This window comes from Ceratotherium simum, chromosome 7 (genome assembly GCF_057802395.1).
Source record: "Ceratotherium simum simum isolate JZ-2026a chromosome 7, ASM5780239v1, whole genome shotgun sequence".
Taxonomy (NCBI): Eukaryota; Metazoa; Chordata; class Mammalia; order Perissodactyla; family Rhinocerotidae; genus Ceratotherium; species Ceratotherium simum.
In genome coordinates, this window is record NC_141906.1 from 36253683 (window position 1) to 36272098 (window position 18416).

Genomic DNA, 18416 nt, shown 5'->3' on the forward strand with positions numbered 1-18416 from the left:
GGGGAGGGGTGTGAAATAAGCCCAAAGAGGTAGAGAGGGACTTGATCCTGATGCAATGCTAAGAGTTTTGTTGACTGTGATAAGATCATAAGAGTGCAGAGTATGCTAGTCTTTTAAAAAGCTTTTTATTTTGAACTAATTCTCGACTTACACAAAAATTGCAAAAATAGTGCCAAGAGTTTTGTTGCTTCCCTCTCCCCACTTCCCATAAGGTTAACATTTTACACAACCATAGTACAATTATCGTGTTAAATTAATCTGATTATAATACTATTAATTAAACTACAGACCTTATTCAAAACTCACTAGTTTTTCCACTCTTTTTTCTGTTTCAGGATCCTATCCAGGATATCACATTGCCTTTAGCTATTTTCCCCTTATATCCTTTAGTCTGTGATAATCCCTAAGTCTTTCAATGTTTTTCATATTCTTGACACTTTTGTAAAGTACTGGTCTGTTATTTTGTAGAATGACTCTCAATTTGAGTTTGTTTGATGTTTTCTAGAGATTGAAGTGAGGTTGTGAATTGTTGTCAAAAATGATGTATTCCTCTCGGTGCATCATATTAAGGGGTTCATAATGTTGTTATATCTTATTACTGGTGATGTTAACTTTGTTCACCTGGTTAAGCTGGAGTCTTCTGGATTTCTCTGCTGTCAAGTTACTATCTTTTCCTTTGTTTGGTAAGTATCATGTGGGAGATACTGCGGGACAATGCAAGTCCTATTTCTATTCAAACTTTCATACATGAATTTTTGCATCCATTGGTCGATTTTGTCTGCCACATTTATTACTGTGGTGTTTGCCTAACGCTGATTTTCTATTTTCTTCTTTCCTTCTGCATGTATTAATTAGAATTCCTTTGTGAGGAAGAGCTGAGCAGGAGAGCAATCTTATAAAAGAATAATATCTTATAGAAGAGTAGCATACCAGACACTGGATTGGAAGTAGTGAGGCTGGAAGTGTGTAACTTAGTGACTAACTGTGGGTAAAGAGAGAGAGAAAGCAAGGCAAGGAGCCTTCTGATCTGTGTGGCCGTTGCTGTGGTAACTGAGATGGAGAGCCCAGTAAAAGGGGCAGGTCCAGGAAAGTGCACCCTGATCTTTAAGATGCAGACTCATTCAAAGCTCTATACCCTTTTGATCTTCTCCATAAACTACTTCCCCAACTAAAAAAGGGGAATTGAAATATCTGTTGTAGCTATCTCCACAAACTGACCAAACAAAATTGCAGATGAGTAGGTAGTCTAAAGTACCGAATCCGTATAGATGCAAGGTATTGTACTTACTGTCATTTTTATCCTGCAGACTCCCCAAGCGCACAGGATAAAATACAAACATACGCAGACAAAACCCTTCATGATCTGCCTCTTGCCCACCCTTGCGGCCTCGTCTCCGGTCCTGCCTTGCCATTTCAGATCCTGTGCTCAAGCCATATCAAACAACTGACAGTTCCTTGAACATACTGCGACATTTCACACTCTGCTTTCGCAAACAAAGCCTGCTCTTTAGAGCCTGTCTCCTCCCATCCCCCCACCAACATAACCACATCCTCTGGTTGAATCCTACACATTCTCTGAGATCCATGTGTCTCCTTCTCTAAAGCTCTCCCGAAACCCTCAGGCCACTATGAATAGAATTTACATATACCTCTGTTATTGTATTAAACACATTGCATTACAACTATTGGTTTATACTTCCATACAATTTAATAACAAGGTTAATATTAGGGTAGGTGCAATACCTATTAGTTGCATGTTATATGCCAGCACTTTAATTGCATTATTTTATTTCTGTCTCCCATGAGGGGATTACTATTATTTTCACCCAATCTATAGAGTAGGAAACAAGCTTGGAGATCAGAGGCAAATTACCTAAGGCTATTCAATTAGCAAGTGGTGTCCCAGGCTGTCTGCCTACCAAGGCCATGCACCAAACCACTGTCCTCTCCTACTCGTCTCTCAGGTCCTTGAACTTCTGAGGGCACAGCAGTCTTTTATTTTTTGCTGAGGAAGGTTAGCCCTGAGTTAACATCTGTGCCAGTCTTCCTCTACTTTATACGTAGGTCACTGCCACAGCATGGCAGACAAGTGGTGTAGGTCTGCGTCCAGAATCCGAACCCGCAAACTAGGGCCACAGAAGCAGAATGTGCAGAACTTAACCACTATGCCACGAGGCCAGCCCCCAGACGGTCTTTTTTAGCTTTCTCTTCAGTTTACTGTGTAAACTGGAGTGGTAACAAATAATGGAAGAGACCAGTATCTCTTAGTCTGACTTGTTGGGAGTGGAGTTCGTGGAGGAGGGCATGGCCTCGCAGTGCTCACTTACCCCGTGGCTCCTTGCCTCTCATCAGTGTCTCAAGCAGCCATACAATGCTCTCTAAGAAAAGACGCAGGGCATGTGTGCTTACAGTCCCTCAATCCACTTTCTCCACATACTATCTTCAAGTCTATTCTGTCTGGATTTGTTTCGTGCACACAGCTGAGCTGGGCACATGTGTAGGAAAAAGGCTTACAATGAGAGTAAGCAAGGCATTGGATGCGATGGGCTTTGTGAAGGCTTGGCCCTGCAGAATCAGAGCTGTTGTTTCCCAGCCTTCACCCTCCCCCACAATTTGCACTGGCTCTAATTGTGATCAATTTGGAAGTTCCAGTTGCATCTGCTGGGATAAAATATGTACAGCTGTGGAAATAATAAAAATGAAAACTCACTCTGAGTGGGGGGAAAAAACCTTCACAGATTTCCACTGAGTACTTAAAATGAAAACATTGCCTTTCCTATCAAGTAGCACTGTAATTTCCCAGGGAGCAGTCTTCTCTGCTCGTGGGCATGGACACAATGGATATTTTCATATATACTTCTCCCCACAGTTTTATTGGGGTTACAACACAGAAGTGGACCTTCACCTACAGTCTTTTAATGGGCCTCAACTGTTGGGCTAATATTAAGGACATCTCAAGTCATTGTAAGATACAATTATCATGGGACTGAAAAGGAACAAAACAACCAAATTCTTTTCAGAGTGTAGGACCAATCTAGATACTACTTCTATTCCTCCTTGCCCCACTGTTCCAGATCAGTGCTTTGTACCTGGTAGATACTGAAGTACTGTTTGATGAGTCAGTTGAAGGATCCCCCAAACAACGAAAAATGTGAGAAATCAGAAAGGAGGGGTAGGAGAAGGGACAGGATATGTATTTAGCCCTTACTATTTGTTGAACAATGTGCTTGAAATTTATTTACCTTATAACACTTCAGCTTCACAAAAATCTAAAGTGACTATTCATTCCCATTTTATCAAGAATGAGGATTTTGGGGCTTAGACAAACCTCCCTTTAAAGCTTTGAGAATCTTCACTCCCTGCTAAATCAAGGTCAGTGGCAGACAGCTCCCCCACCACCATGGCCTCGCGTGGTCACCCCTTGGGAACAGCTCAGAGCTCCCATTAGGAGTTCTGGAGTTGAATCACTTGGGCCTAAATTCTGATTCCGCCATTTAGTAGCGGTGTGGCTTTGGGCAAGTTAACTAACCTTTTTGGGCCTAAGTTTCCCCAACTGGAAAACTAGATTAATAATAATATCCATTTCATAGGGTTTTTGTGAGGATAAAATAAAATAAAAATGTAGTCCTTAGAGTAGTGTCTACACATAGCTAGTGCTTAATAATAAGAATACTAACAGCCATGCAGTATTCATGCAAGCATTGTAATCAACATACTTTGTATACATTTTCTCAAATTCATACAACAGCCATGAAAGAGAAATATAATTCTTCTATAGATCAAGAGACTGAGGCTCATGTGGTTCAAATGTCTTTTTCAAGCTAAAGAGCTAGTAAATGAGGAGGCTAAGGTTAGAATTTATCCCCTTTAGTTTCTATACAGTATTTTATTTTACTATCAACAATTATATTAACTTTTAAAATTCATTTTTGTAGTTTTTTTCCCCTCACTGTAAGCATGTGAGAATAGTGACTGTGTTTGTTTAATTCATAACTATCTCCCAACACCAAGAACAGTACCTGGAATAAGTTATCCTTAATAGTAAGTGAATGAATGAAATAGATCAAAACATACAAGACATGGGGCACAGGGCCACAGAGAGAGAATCCAGAGGGCTAGGATTATTCTCAAATCTACCACTGTTCATCTGAGTGATGCTAAGTGAGTCACTCCATTCTCTGGATATTTAGTTTTCTTCTTTCTAAAATAAGGGGAGTTATTCTTGACTAGTTAATCTCTGAATTTGTGAGTACCACTGTATCTGTACTCAATATCTGAATTGCTTTGGTTCATTTGAAAAAAAGGCTATAAAGCCTTTGTATAGCCATTGAATACTGCCTGAAATGGTACATACTTTTCATCATTGCATATCCTTGTGTTATAAATAATATGAATCTTAGACAAGGCCATATTCTACCTCCTGTGGACCACGCACCTATCTCTTCTGCTCTTTATAGTGCATTCATTTTCAGGGTCATAAGTGTTTCCTCTTCCTTCTGCTAGATCTTCATCATCATCACCATCATAGCAACTAATATTCAGTGAAGACTCCTCATATGCCAGGTACTCTACTTAATATTTTATTTATGTAATCTAATTTGATCCTCTTATCAAACCATAGGGAAGGTATTATTATGAACCCCATCTTGTAGAAGAGGTAACTTAAGCTTAGAAAGTTGACTTGTCTAATGCCACATAGCAAGTAAGTTGTGAAGTAAGCAACTGAGACCCAGATCCACCTGACTGAAGCCTTTGCTCTTCACTGCTGCTCACATGGCCTTTCCATACAAGACGTTGGAAATTCCAAGAGTAGAAATGAAACGCAAGTGAAACATGAATTAAAATGTGCTTCTTGTGTAAGTCCTTCTTTACAACAGAGAGAAAAGGTGAGATTGATGCTAAAATAAATATATGTGTTCTTCTGTTACTTATGCTGTATGGCATCGCACCATTTCTTAGCGAGGAGCTCAGGAAGGTAAATGGCATATGCTGTCAGTAATTCCATTAGCTCCTGTTAAGAACCTCTATAACCCATCCTTTTATAAAGGCACATAAGTGCTAAGCAACACGCTAAATCTACTAGGATAATCAGAACATTAAATTATTTTTAATCACCAAAATAGTCCTTTTAATTCTCTGAAAGATTTTTTATAATGTGTAATTTAAGTAAATAAACTATAATATTTTCCTAATGCCTATATCATCACTTTCCCACATTGTGAGTATCAGAATTAATGTTTGCTAAGAGCAAATAGGAGTAAAATTAAATATTTTCCAATAGAAACGATAACCGAGTACTTGTGTAACAGAATTGTTTGTTTAAACAAAGTAGCCTAGTGTTTTATTATATCTCAGAGATTCCACTTCTGCCATTCATTCTGCATTTGTTCACAAAACAATAATTAAGGATACATATTCAGCTAAATGGGAGAAGCAAGGAAATCTGACTGCTTTTGTAGGTCAGAAATCTAAATACAACTCATTACAACTTTCAACAATCTCTGAACAAGCCATGCTTTCTCATATCTCCAAGACTTTGAGCCTGGTTCAAAGACTTTGAACACTATACTGAGTATAGGCTGGAGGATCTTTGAAGAAAGATTTCTCCACTTGACAAATTCCTATTCTCCGTTAAAAACTAAACAAATAGAACAAAACACACATGGCTGAAAGTGATCATATGCTATTTCTTTTGTTCTCTTCCAAGAGAGAGCTGTTGCTCCCTCTGTAATTCAAGGCAACTTCCTCATTCCTCCACGTTTGAGATCTCAAACTGTCAGAGCAAGGAGGAATATGACCAAACACATTAAATATTAAAAAAAAAAATTAATTCAATGTTTTAAAGTAGGGAGACTTTATTTAAAAGTCTAGATTTCCATTTCTCTTGAAAAAACGGAGAAAGAAATATTTGGTGGTAATGAGCTAGCACCCCTGAATGAGTAGTCACCTGGGGCTGAGAAGCAACTGTCCACTTCAGAGAAGACAGGCTCTCCCATGCACCACGGGCTCACTTCTCTCATTTTGTATCTACTGTGGGCTGTGTAAGCATTTGAGTATAAGACTCCTGCTCTATGGCAACTCTCATTGCTCCATAAAAGTTATACTGTCATTTTCTCCCTCTTCTTGTCATGAAAGAACTATGCCTTTCTCCCTCCACTTATTTTACACTTATCGTATATCAGATTCTATTTTAAACAGTTTATCTACATTAGCTCATTTAATGCTCACAACTACTTAATAATCAAGGACTTACATTATCTCTACCAATCTGATGAGGAAAATGAGCACAGAGAGCTTAAGTAATTTTGTCCAAGATCATACAGTTATTATGTCTTAGAATCAGAATTCATCTTTACATTCCAGTATCTAGCACATGAACTGTGCAAGTACTCAATAATAGCAATGACATAATTTCAACTGAAGTGTTAATATGATCAGCATTAGACGTCAAAATGTCTAAGAGACAAACCATCATGTGTAAAGTTTACAAAAAAAGGAACAAAAACCTGTTGAATGCTGTTACTTTCTTGGAAAACAAAAGAGTGAGAGTGTGGAAGAGCGAGTTGAATGGGTATTGGGCGTGTATGTATGGGGGGGTGCCATCTCCTTCACTGAAGCCTAGAGAATAAGGGTTAGAGAGTGACTCAAAGACCTTGCTATGTGTATCTCAGATTTGGGATGACTCTTGCCTGGTTTGTCTAATGGGTCTAGGACCTGGTGGACTCTGCTTCAGAGTGGATACAGGAGAGTACCGCTGCATTGGGGTCATCCTGCAAGTCCAAAATTGATCAGGTGAAAGGACGTGCAAGTGTTTCCTGTGGTCCAGATGTGGGTCACAGAAGAGGAAATGCTGAAGCGAGAGTTGTCCTGAGGTCTAATAGGGTCACATAGAGGGCAGAAGAGACTTCACCCCCAGACAATGCACCTGACACTGGCTTACCAGTGCGAAGTTAAAAAGCCCCAAATGACCATCAGGAAGAGGGATGCTTTTGCCTGAGTCAAATGAACTGCAGGAGCAAAATCCTCAACAATGGGAATTTCTGAAGACTCACAAAGGTATCCATGAGAGAAAGAATAACTTGTAAACTTCTGCAAGTCTGAAAAGAATAAAGCCAATGTAAGAAATCAAGACTTGAAGTCCCACTCCTTGCCATCACTCTTGATAGCAACTGGCTAGGAAACTGTGGAGGTGAAATTCAGAAGCCAGCAATGCTGCTACTTCCAACTGCAGGCTTCTTCCCCTAAAGTAAGTTTAAGACAAGATTTAATGCTGACTTAAGTGTGAATTTTGTTAAAAATCTTGGACTAGACTTATGGACACTGTGTTTGTAACTTGAAATGACTTTATGACTTTCTAATATCTGATTGTGAGCAGAAGAGTAAGGGGACCGGCTGAGTTCTCATCCAGCAATGGGAGAAAAGATAATTCCCACTGAATAATTTTTATAGGGATGGTGGAAAATGCAAATAATCCTGTGTTTTGATTGTTATGAATCAGCTTCTTCCATACAGAGGTTACAAAATTGGTGATGATGAGGATGATGATGATTTGATTATTCTAGGAGAGATAGCTTAGCATAATGATTAAGGACAGGGTTTTGGAGACAGACTAAGTTGAGACTAAGTTTGAGTTCAGATTCCTCTTCTTTTATCTACTGTGTGTCATTGGGCAGGATACAGAACACCTCTGAGTCATAGTTTCCTCTTCTGTAAAATGGTTTTATTTATAAATAGCTTTAAATATTATATAGAGGATTTAAGTAGGTAATGGATATAAAGCACTTGACATAGGGCTTGGAATTTATTGAGCATTCAACAATAGAAGCTAGCTGGCTATTGTGGTTGATTCCTGAACAAGTGGACAAAGTCTTGACGCTAGGAGCACTTCACACGTGTGATCTCTCTAGAAACTCTCAGCTTTGTCTTAGCCCTGGCTTCATCTTCCACTGATCTTGTATTTTTTTATCTCTCATCTAAAGTGTTTGTCTAAGTCAGCTTGGGCTGGGAAAACAAAACACCATAGACTGGGTGGCTCAAACAACAGAAATTTATTTTCTCACAGTTCTGGAGGCTGGAAGTCCCAAAACAAGGCCCGGCAGGGTTGGTTTCTGGTGAGAGCTCTCTTCCTGGCTTGCAGACAGCCACATTGTCCTCACACGGGGGAATGCATAGACAGAGAGAGATCTCTTCTTCTTCTTATGAAGCCACAAATCCTATTGGATTAGGGCCCCACCCTTATGACCTCATTTAACCTTAGTTACCTCCTAAAGGCCCTGTCTCCAAATACAATCACATTGGGGGTTAGGGCTTCAAAATATGAATTTTGGGAAGACACAATTCAGTCCATAGCAGTGTTCAAAGAGGGATTCAGTGAGGATGGAGATATGAAGGACAATCACAGCCCTCAAAGTGTTCACAGTCTTCCAGCAGTGACATAGATCCAAGAAAGGTGATTTTATTTTCTGATGTGATTCCACATGCAAAATTTTTGTGGGTGAATTCTGAACAACTGCTATATTAAGGATGTCATCAAGATATTGAAGCCTGTTAATTCTAATTTTCAGTGACAAAATTTACTGATCAGTCATAGGTCAATAGTGGTTGCGCACACAGTAGTTGTCGCACACATTTATACTGCTACTGAACTTTCTAAAAAGGAACCTTAGAGACAGGTATTATAATTATCTTCCTTTTCCAAACAAGGCAACTGACACTGGGAGGTTAGGATTTATTTTAGGTTACTAATAGTAAGTAGTAGAATTCTCAACCTCCAACTTTTAAAAGTACAAGTTCTTCTACCCTAGGCCAATGGGAATAACAACAGATTTTGGACCATGCTTTGTGGAAGACTGATTAAAGGCTGGTATGAATGTGAGAGGAGAGTCAGAGACGAGGGCTTAAGGGATTTGGCTCTTGAGCCAATGTATGAATGAAGACAGTATTGAAAGAAAATATTATTTTTAATGCTCATGAAATTTCTGCTCAAATTATAAATAAGTATTTGGCCAATGAAATAAAATACAGCTCTTAACTTCTTAAAGTTAAATCAGAATCACAGAATGAGTTTTGATACTCTGCAACTTTTCCTACCTTCCCACAAGAAACATTTTTTTGATCTATGTATTCCTTCGTCAAAAAAGTACCCTGAAAAGCAATTTAATAAACCAAAGATTCCTGTTAAAATATTTTCTCTACCTTTGGGGTTAGGAGGAATTCTCATTTTGAAAGGAAGGTGTTGATCCCCAAAAAACCTAAAGGAAAACTGTTAAAATGTTTTAGTCCCGGTAGGAAAAGATAATATCAAAACCAGCAAGCATTTATCAAGCATTTATCAAGCATTTATAATGTTCTAGGTGCTGGGTGTGTATCTAAAACACATGCATTTTCTCACCTAAACTTGGGACAACTTAATGAGGGATCATCCTCATCTTATAGACCAGACACCGCGGTTTAGTCAGATGGAATAAATTAGCCAAGTGGGAAGTGATGCCAGGATTCTACCTTGGACAGTACGATTTTTGAGCCTGCCCTCTTAAACCCTGCACTGTCCTGGCCCCGGGACTGTGCTGCAAATGTACTGAGAGGAGGACAGTTGTCTGAAATCTCAGTTACATTCTATTGTATGTAATAGCCAGAAGGATGCTTAGAGCTTCTCTCATTGCGGGTTCTATAGACGGGCTATTGAAGCCTAGGGCACATAGGTGAATTGCTAAAGAACCAACAGTTAAAGTGAGTAATAAAGGCAGACATAGCATAAAATAGCCTGATTAGTTGAGTTCTTTTTATACGTCAGACACTGAACTGAGGGTTTTACAAGTATCATTTCACTTATTCCTTAAAATAACCCTACTAGACAAGTATTATTATCCCCATTCTTCAGATAAGGAAACTGAGACACAGAAGGGAAGTCAAGAAACTTTCCCAAGTTAACCCAGCAAGTAAGTGGAAGGACTGGGCTGTGAACCTCCATCTGCTGAACTGGACCCCAGTTCCTCTAACTTTCAGCTATGGCCACCCCTTGTGACCTGGAAGATCAGCTACTTTACTTTATTAGGTGACCCACCCAAGACATCATATTCCAATTAATTATAATAGCTCATAAATGTTTATGGATATAAAGTATAAAACATATTTTTCATTTTATTGTTATATTTGACATTCAAAATAACCCTATTGATTATAAAAAAGAAAAAAATAATAATAATTAGCATAATCATCACATTCATTATTATTTTTGTCCTATGAAAGAGATATTCTAGTCCTAAATATATATGAGAGCTTAAACTAACAAAGGTTATGTGTCCCAAAGTCACATATCTAATTATTATTTAATATAGTATAGTTTTTTTCATATGTCCATCCAACAAACATTTTTTATGAACCTACTATTAAAAAAAAAGATATGAGGTAGATTGGAGATATACACAAAATGAGACAAAAGTAAAGTAAATGAGGAAACAAAAGCAACGTGAAAATAAAAATGAACAAAACCCAGCACCCAACATACATTCACTAAATTATAAGCAATTTTAGTGGAGATTTGCAGAAAAGAGTTAACATAGCAGGTCTGAGACTGATTCCTTAGAAACGCCTGCTTGCGAAGGTTGGCCCTTGGCTGGCATCTGGGAACTTGGATTTCAGGAGGTTCTTGGACTGATAGGAGTGGCTTACTGTGCCCAAACTCTTTGTATAAAAGTGTGGTTTATGCTAAACACTTGCTTTCCTTCTGGGCATCTGGAATTTGGATACATGCTAGACAGAGAAAGCCTGCGTCACCAGCCCCCAATGAAAACTTTGAGCACCTAATCTTTGAAGAACTTCCCTGATAAACAACATTTCACACTTGTCACAACTCATTGATGGAGGAATTGGGTACATCCTGTGTGACTCCATTGAGAGAGGACTTTTGGAAGTTTGTGTCTGGTTTCTCCAGACTTCACTCCAGGCACCTTTTCCCTTTGCTAATTTTGTTTTGTAACCTTCTCTGTAATAAATTATAGCTGAATAATCATAACTAGTATTATTCCAGCTATTATTTGTGGTATGGCTACTCTATACCAGGCACTGTGTTAAACATCACATATAACACTATCTCATGCATTCCCCACAACAATCCTCTGTCAGAATTAGTATTTTCATTTTTCATTTTAGGAAGAGAAAATTAAGTCTCATAACGGTCCAGGGTTAAATTTGCCTGAGGCCTGTACTTTCAGCTGGCCACTGGGAATCATTCATATTTTCTATTCTGTTCAGACCAAGATATGAGAGAAATTTCTTCCATATAAAGGAGACACTGATATTGCAAACTCTATTTGATAATATCACTACAGTAAATTCAGTGGCAAGCTTCATACGACTCTTTCTCATAATATCCTTCCATGCAGTCAAGGCAAAGAAATCCACTCTGGTCACACAACTCTCAGGTTAGGAGACGGGGAACTTGAACCCAGCTCTCCTAAATCCAAATCCTATACTACTGCCTTCTCGTTTATAAACGTTCCTGCGTAAGAAGGACTCAAACCTCCTAGTGTGGTCTAAATTTGTTCTGCACAATAATCTTTGAGTGATATTTGTTCTTGAAGGAAAATAACTATGGAGGGAAAAGAAGGAATAAAAATCACATTTTGTTTAAGGATTTAGGAAAACAGTTGAAATGGAAATTCCTTCCCAGAACTCCTTTCTCCAATTCGAGAAGGCTGGAAGTACAGAGGTAGCATCTTTCTGGTTGTGTTTTATTGTGCTGGTGTCCCTCTTCCCTCCCTCCCATGTCAGGGGAGCATCATAAATGAATGGCTTAAGACAAATAGAACATCATACTTTTTGTAGGATGTTTCCAGAGGCCTCCCCTTATCTTACCTTAGAACCCTCACTCTTGCTCCCTGTCCCACCAGCTGCCTGGACTTTGTGTCCCTCCCACTGCCCCCACTCCATTGACATTGTAAAGATGATCATCACAGGGGACCCATTTCTCCCTGGGTCTTGAAAATAGTTTATCATATTGTAAACAAAACAACCACAAAAAAATAAAGCACACTTTAACTTTAGAAACCAGGGGCACTTTTCTTGCCCTAATTATTATTTCTGAGTTGCCTTCAGTGGTAGGTCTTTACCCTTAATGTTTTTTTTCATAACTTTTTCAACTCAAAATACTTCCACTCCTTTTTTACTTGTATCTGTTGCCCTTTGTCTCACACAAATGATTGTCCTATTGCCATTAGGTATTTTATCTATAATGCATGTCAGTTTCCTGCAGCCTGGAGAGTTCTCAATCCAACATGCTTTAGGAACTGGTGGTTAGGGACTTGGCTGTTGCACTACTGACCATTGTCTTATACTTTACAACCATATGGAAAAATCTGTTAGGATTAGTGAAAGTTTACTCATGGTTCTGTTGAAGCCTTCCTTGGCATTTGAATAGAATCTTCTACTCAGGGCTTGGCAATGGGCTAAAAAGTGTCAGTTGTATATATTTTCCCCTAGTTATTGATATTTATCAAAAGGTTGCACCTTAATAGCACTTAGATTCTCAGAAAAAATATGCAATTTTTAAAAGATTAGATAATTTTGAGTGAGGAAAACCAAACTTCTTCTGATTTTTTAAACATTTTTTGCCTTAATAACTTGATGCTACATCCAATAAACTAATGTACAACTCCTGATTCTAAAGACCTACAGGATTGATATTTGGGTTGTATCTCTGCAAAGCATAAAGCTTATGCAAACACCAGGGAGTGCATTATGTGTCTGAAATTTACTGGCAGAAGGTTCAGTGCAATGTAGGGTCCAGTACTTCTGCTTCTGACCATCCTGTAGGGAAGTGTGCCTGGGCCAAGTGTAGCAGGATGCAGAAGGAGGCAGGTGATCCTTTCTTATGAGTATAAGTGCCCTTGCAAGCACAGGAAAATCAGCCTGCACTTGGGCAACAAACGGTCTGCATTTGAGTGCTAGCTCTTTGAGGGAGTTTTATACCAACGCTAGGAACACCAACTACCAGTACCTGCTGACGTTGTGGGAAGGTGTTGTTTGCATAGTCCCTCCCAGGGAGCATAGTGGAACTTCGCCAGACAATGCCAGTAGGGGGCACATAAGCCACCAGCAGACAGTCGTATTGTCTTTCCACCCTCAGCAACTACATGGGATCTAAATGGACAACTGGCTTGCTGGCTAGTGATTCACAGAAACAATCAGTGATCTATGGTAAAAGGTCCAATTTAGGTAGATATCTCCCAACGCTTAAAGGACTTTTATATTTCATGTTCCTATTCAGAAATGTAACTGATTCAATTACCTTGCCGTGCATTTCACAACTCATTTATTTTGTAGGAACACTAGGACATCCTAGTTTTAAGTTAACCTTTCTGTGAGTACACAGAATGGCCTGGGTGGAGTGTGCTTAGTTACACCTGATTTGAAGATCTTAGATGCTAAAAGCACATCCTTTCTTGAATGACTAACTGAATGAATGAATAAACAAATACTGTACTGAAATTGTTTTGACAATGCTGAAGATATGAATTCTCTGGATTCTCAATTGTCTATTTGCCTGAACACTGGAGTTGATCCAACACTAAATGTTGAAAAAGATCTTAACTGTCTTTACCTCAACCATGGATTCTGCTTCATAATCTGAAATTAGAGGTAGGAAGTCTATTTAGTTAGGCCATGACTGTCTCAGGTCCTCCTCTTTCAGATGAGGATGTGAATCCTGTATCCAGTTCAAATGTCTATTAAAGCATTTGAACTCATTCAACAACATAAAATAGAGGTGTGCAGGTAGTTATTTGGGAAGTATAACCTCAAATGTGCTGTCCGTCAATATTTACCAAAAGTTTGATTTCAGGAAATGGTGCTTGAGGAGGATAGCCTACAGACTATTACAGGACACTGAAGTCAATTCTTGGGTTATTCCAAAGAAGCAGAGAATATGTACAGCAGAGATTGTCCCACTTTATCTCCCAGCAGATTTGTATCTACTAAACTGTTACTTAGTTTGATGCCATCAATAGTTAGTGACAAATAGTATTTAAAAAATACCTATTAAACTAATCATGGTATCCACTTTGAGAATATTGTTGAAAACATTGCTCATCACATTATACACTGGCCTGAATTTTCTCTTGTCACCCATAAGAGGAATAAACAGTGATGTTGCTCCTGCGTATCTGTTCTATTTTTATTTTATGGGCACCAGGAATTTTGTGGTTCCCTGTCTGATGAGCTGCTAGAAAGCTTACAATCAAATGTGTGGCCCAATTCTTTCCACACAGGACTTAAATAGCAGAATATTTTATGCATCAGTATTATATATGGCTTCATATTTTCATCTCAATCCTCATTCTCCCTCTTTTCTTCTCTGTTTTTCCATATGTATATTTTAAATTGCTGTATATTTTTAGGAAAAGTGCCTTAAATGAGACTGGAGCAAGACATAGAATAAATAAATATTATATAAACAGTCTGTTTACTATTAATAACTGTGCTTGAGTAAAGTCAACATCAGCAGTTTTGATTCAGGCCTCTTAGAGTAATTAGCTCCCGCACACACACACATTACTGAGTCCCAAGAAAGAGGCAGCCCCCAAGTTCCCTAAGACATTCCTAAGGGAATTGACTGCTATAAAGAGACTCATTTCTGCCTAAATCCCTCTTCTAAACCACTCCTGCAGGAAGCATCTTTTGACCACTACATCCCTCCTTCCCACCACAGGTAAAGTTAAATTTCCATTGGGCTAACTCTCTACCTTGTACACAAGCTCCAGATTGCATTTAAATGGTTACTATACTCTGTTTATATGTTTATCTCTATACTAGACTATGAGCTTCCTTGGATTGGTTTTACTCTGTTTCATATCCACACAGCCTAGAATATAAAAGGCATTCCATATAATATTTGGAATAAAAATAAATTAAATTGGGTAGAAAGATAAAAGTCATGGAAAGATTCAAAATCAGAAATGCTATTTCTAATATCTTGTTATAAAGCAAATCAATTCAATTGAATTAATGAAAAGTTGTCTACAATTGAACCATTTTGCTATGTATGGAGGTACAAGCATTTTTAATCAGTGTACCTGTACTAGTCTGATGGGACAGATGTTTAGAACTTAATGGATTTAGAATGTGGGTTCTACACACTCAAATATTAACTTAGAGACAGTGTGAAGTAGAGGTTAAGCTCAGCTTTGCTCCTCTGCCTTCACTCCTTGTAATCTCTTTTCCCCGAGAAAAGCTCTCTGATCTTCAGTCTCTCAGACGTAAAACACAGCCATACTACCTGGCTCACGGGGTTATGAAAATCAAAATACATCATGTTTGTAAAGGCCTCAACCCAAGGCAGAGCAATCAACAAGAGCTCCATAAATGCTAGCAATTATAGTACCTATTGTATGCAAAGCACTATTCTAGGCACTGGGATAAAAAAAAAAATTAGTAAGACATGACCTCTTGTCCTTGAAGAAATTATAATTTAGTGGTGGAAATTACATAAGTAGGTTTTCAATAAATCATGGTAAATGACCAACAGAAATGTGGACATGGTGGGAACACAAAAGTGGCATTTGGTCCCTTATCTCTACATAGCTGTTTATGCTTTAATAATAGCAGGATAATAATTTGAGTCATTTAAGGATGTCTTCCTTTCTGTAACAATCTATAATCCTGATGTGACAATGAGGTTCCCATCAATCTAGAACAATAATTAAAAAAAAAGTTATTGGAGACCCTCTAAAATCAAAAGCCTTCATTCAGATACAGGAAGGAAAAAATTTGAAAGGGAAGATAAACCAACAAAGCCATGTTGCCCCGCAACAGTTCCAGACTAGAAACCCTTTTAGGTTGCAATAAGGGAATACAGTTAAGGAGGACACAAGATTGCTGTGCAGTGGATCTGTCTTTCAGCCTCACCCATTGTGGGCTGAAGGGCAAATGAGGAGGGAGGGCTGCAGAGTGTGAGAGGATCTCTTTTGGAAGTTTAGGAGATTAGAGAGTAGAGACAACCTGGGCCTTTGTTAGTCCTATCTGTACCTCCAATAGGCGAATTTCAATGACGGGTATTAGGTGATATGAGTCACTGATATGAGCCTGGATTTTTCTGTAGCAGGTGAGCAACTGAATGATACAGGAGAGACTGAGATTGAAATTCATGGCAAGCTAAGCCCAGGGAATGCATACCAAAAAGGCATGGTGTGACTAGTCCCCACTGGGGTCCTGGTGAGGGCACCATGACATCTCCACAAGGGGTCAGTGCCGGGGAGCCTCATGAGTACCTGAAGGCTTCCCAGTAGTAGTTACTCAGCTCCTCGCACTGAGTGTGCAGTGGGTTGCCTTGGGAGTGGAAGACCAGCATGAGACCAAGGCAGATGAAGTTCCAGAATAGAGGGATCCTCTTCAACAGCACTGTGCCAGTAGCAGAGCAAGCCCTCCAGAGCTTGCAGTCAATCCCAGCGGGGAGCAGGAGGGAGACTCTCCTAAGAGGAGTTCAAACAGAATGTGATTGAAGGATATACCTGAGAGACTAAGAAATCACTGCATTACACCGAGTTCATCTGAAAGTGACCAGATTTAGCCTGTATCAGGCTTAAGCATCTTGGAATCAAACACTGCAATGCACTATAGGAAAAGAGAGTTATATTTTTACCTTACATGAATCTGCGTTTGTGAAATTTGTACCTGCTACTTAGCATTTGCATTTCATGTGATTTTCTGAGAGGTCAACAGCCAAAGTGAAAAATAAAAAGCACAATAAGGGCCATGCAGGCCGCAAACATGCCTGTCTTGTTCATCATGGTATCTCAGGGCCACACACAGGGCCCAAGGCCATGCAGAGTGGCTGCTGACTTGCTGATATATTTGGGACATACAATTGTTGAAGTGACTAATGACTACGAAGATGATTCAAGTAAAACATACTATGGAAAGGAACTCTGTTTTTGCCACCCCAGGCTTTTTTTAAAAGAAATTCCCTAGGCTGTGGTTCCCAATATTGACACGCACAGAATAGGTTATGTTCATAGGTCGAGATACTTCCATGTCCTAGACCTGGTAATCTATGCACAACTCCTGGGCCACCAGCTGTTTCTTTAACATTTACTTCCATGCAGAAGCATATTGGAACACAAAGTCAGAGGGTGGAGAAGTCTAGGGGAAAACCTTGGCTACCCTTTAAAATAAGAACACGTAAATCTTTTGGAAACTCGGGAATTATATACAACTATCTTAAGTTACCAATTACTGTGAAAAAAAACTCTAGCGTGTGTTTGCAGAGATCCTCTGCTCCAGCCTGCGACTTCTTTTGAGGTAGCAGTTCCTGCTTCATTTAGTTTTGTATCTGCAGTGCCCAGGAGACTCTGGGGTATATAGGAGAGATTCAGGAAACATTTAATTCAAGTATATCTACAACATCAGAGCCTTTGGGAATTTTTTTTCAAATTAAAAAAAAAAAAATCTCTTCTGAAATTCTACGCCCAGAATGTGTGAGTGCTAACATAATTGAAAAGTTTGCCAGAAGGATTGGAAGAGAACGTGTATTATAACAGACTTGTCTGTCACAATAAAGTCTTATATGCATATAAATTTACAAGCATCTATTTCATATGACACATCTTATTTTGCATTTTTGTGCAGACTACTAAACTTTTTGTGCCAATAAAATGTCATTAAATGTTTTATTTTGTCAAGAATTATTTTTCAATTCTTTCAATAATTATAATACTTATAATATTCAATATAATAAAAGCCCTGAAAGATGGCTAGAATGTCCTAACAGGATGAAGATGTTGAGACTCATAGAAATTAAGTAGCTTTCTCAAGGCATCATCTGAGGCAGACAATATTCTGGGAATTGTTGGATAATCAGTTGAAAAAACTGTTTAAAGACTAGCCAAAGAAACTTTAAACTGAAGACAGTAACAAATATTTCTCTGTCATGTATGGCAATATTAAGAGTCATTAATCATGCTAAAATTTTATGTATATTGGTCAGACTGCTAAAATACAAAGAAGTTCTGCATAGAGAAAAGTCAAAATAATTTGGAGTACAATTGAAAAAAACTGGAATGAATTGATTTGAAAAAGAGGATTTAGACTTTACTTACGTTAGAAAAGCTAAATCCACCTATCACATAAACAAATCCTCATATATTAAAGTTACCCCTTTAATCACAGCTTTCTGCCACAGGAATATACGAGTGCACACTATATCAAAGGAGAGTAGTATCATATGTTCAAACAGGTTTGCCTTTTTCTCTGAGCAGAAACTTTGCTTTCTCTGTGCTTATCACTTTTCTGTGCCTTTGACACTGCATAAAATATTTGGTTAATAGTTCCTTTACAATCTGTTAGGTTCCTCTCTCAACCAACTGCACTATAGTACAGCCAACTTTCTGCCAAAACAAAAATATTTTTGACACATACATGAT

General features: G+C 38.6%; 1 long non-coding RNA gene across 5 annotated transcripts in view; it reads right to left on the reverse strand.

Annotated features, from left to right (window-relative positions):
- LOC147916645 (uncharacterized) overlaps positions 1–18416 on the reverse strand; it is a 1218588-nt gene that overhangs the window by 239776 nt on the left and 960396 nt on the right. Inside the window, exon 7 of one of the 5 annotated variants that reach the window (XR_015552700.1) lies at positions 14923–16466. The exons of the other annotated variants lie outside the window; for them this stretch is intronic. This is a non-coding gene — a long non-coding RNA (uncharacterized LOC147916645). Of the gene's footprint in view, positions 1–14922; positions 16467–18416 lie in introns of those variants that run through there. 5 annotated transcript variants of the gene reach the window in all.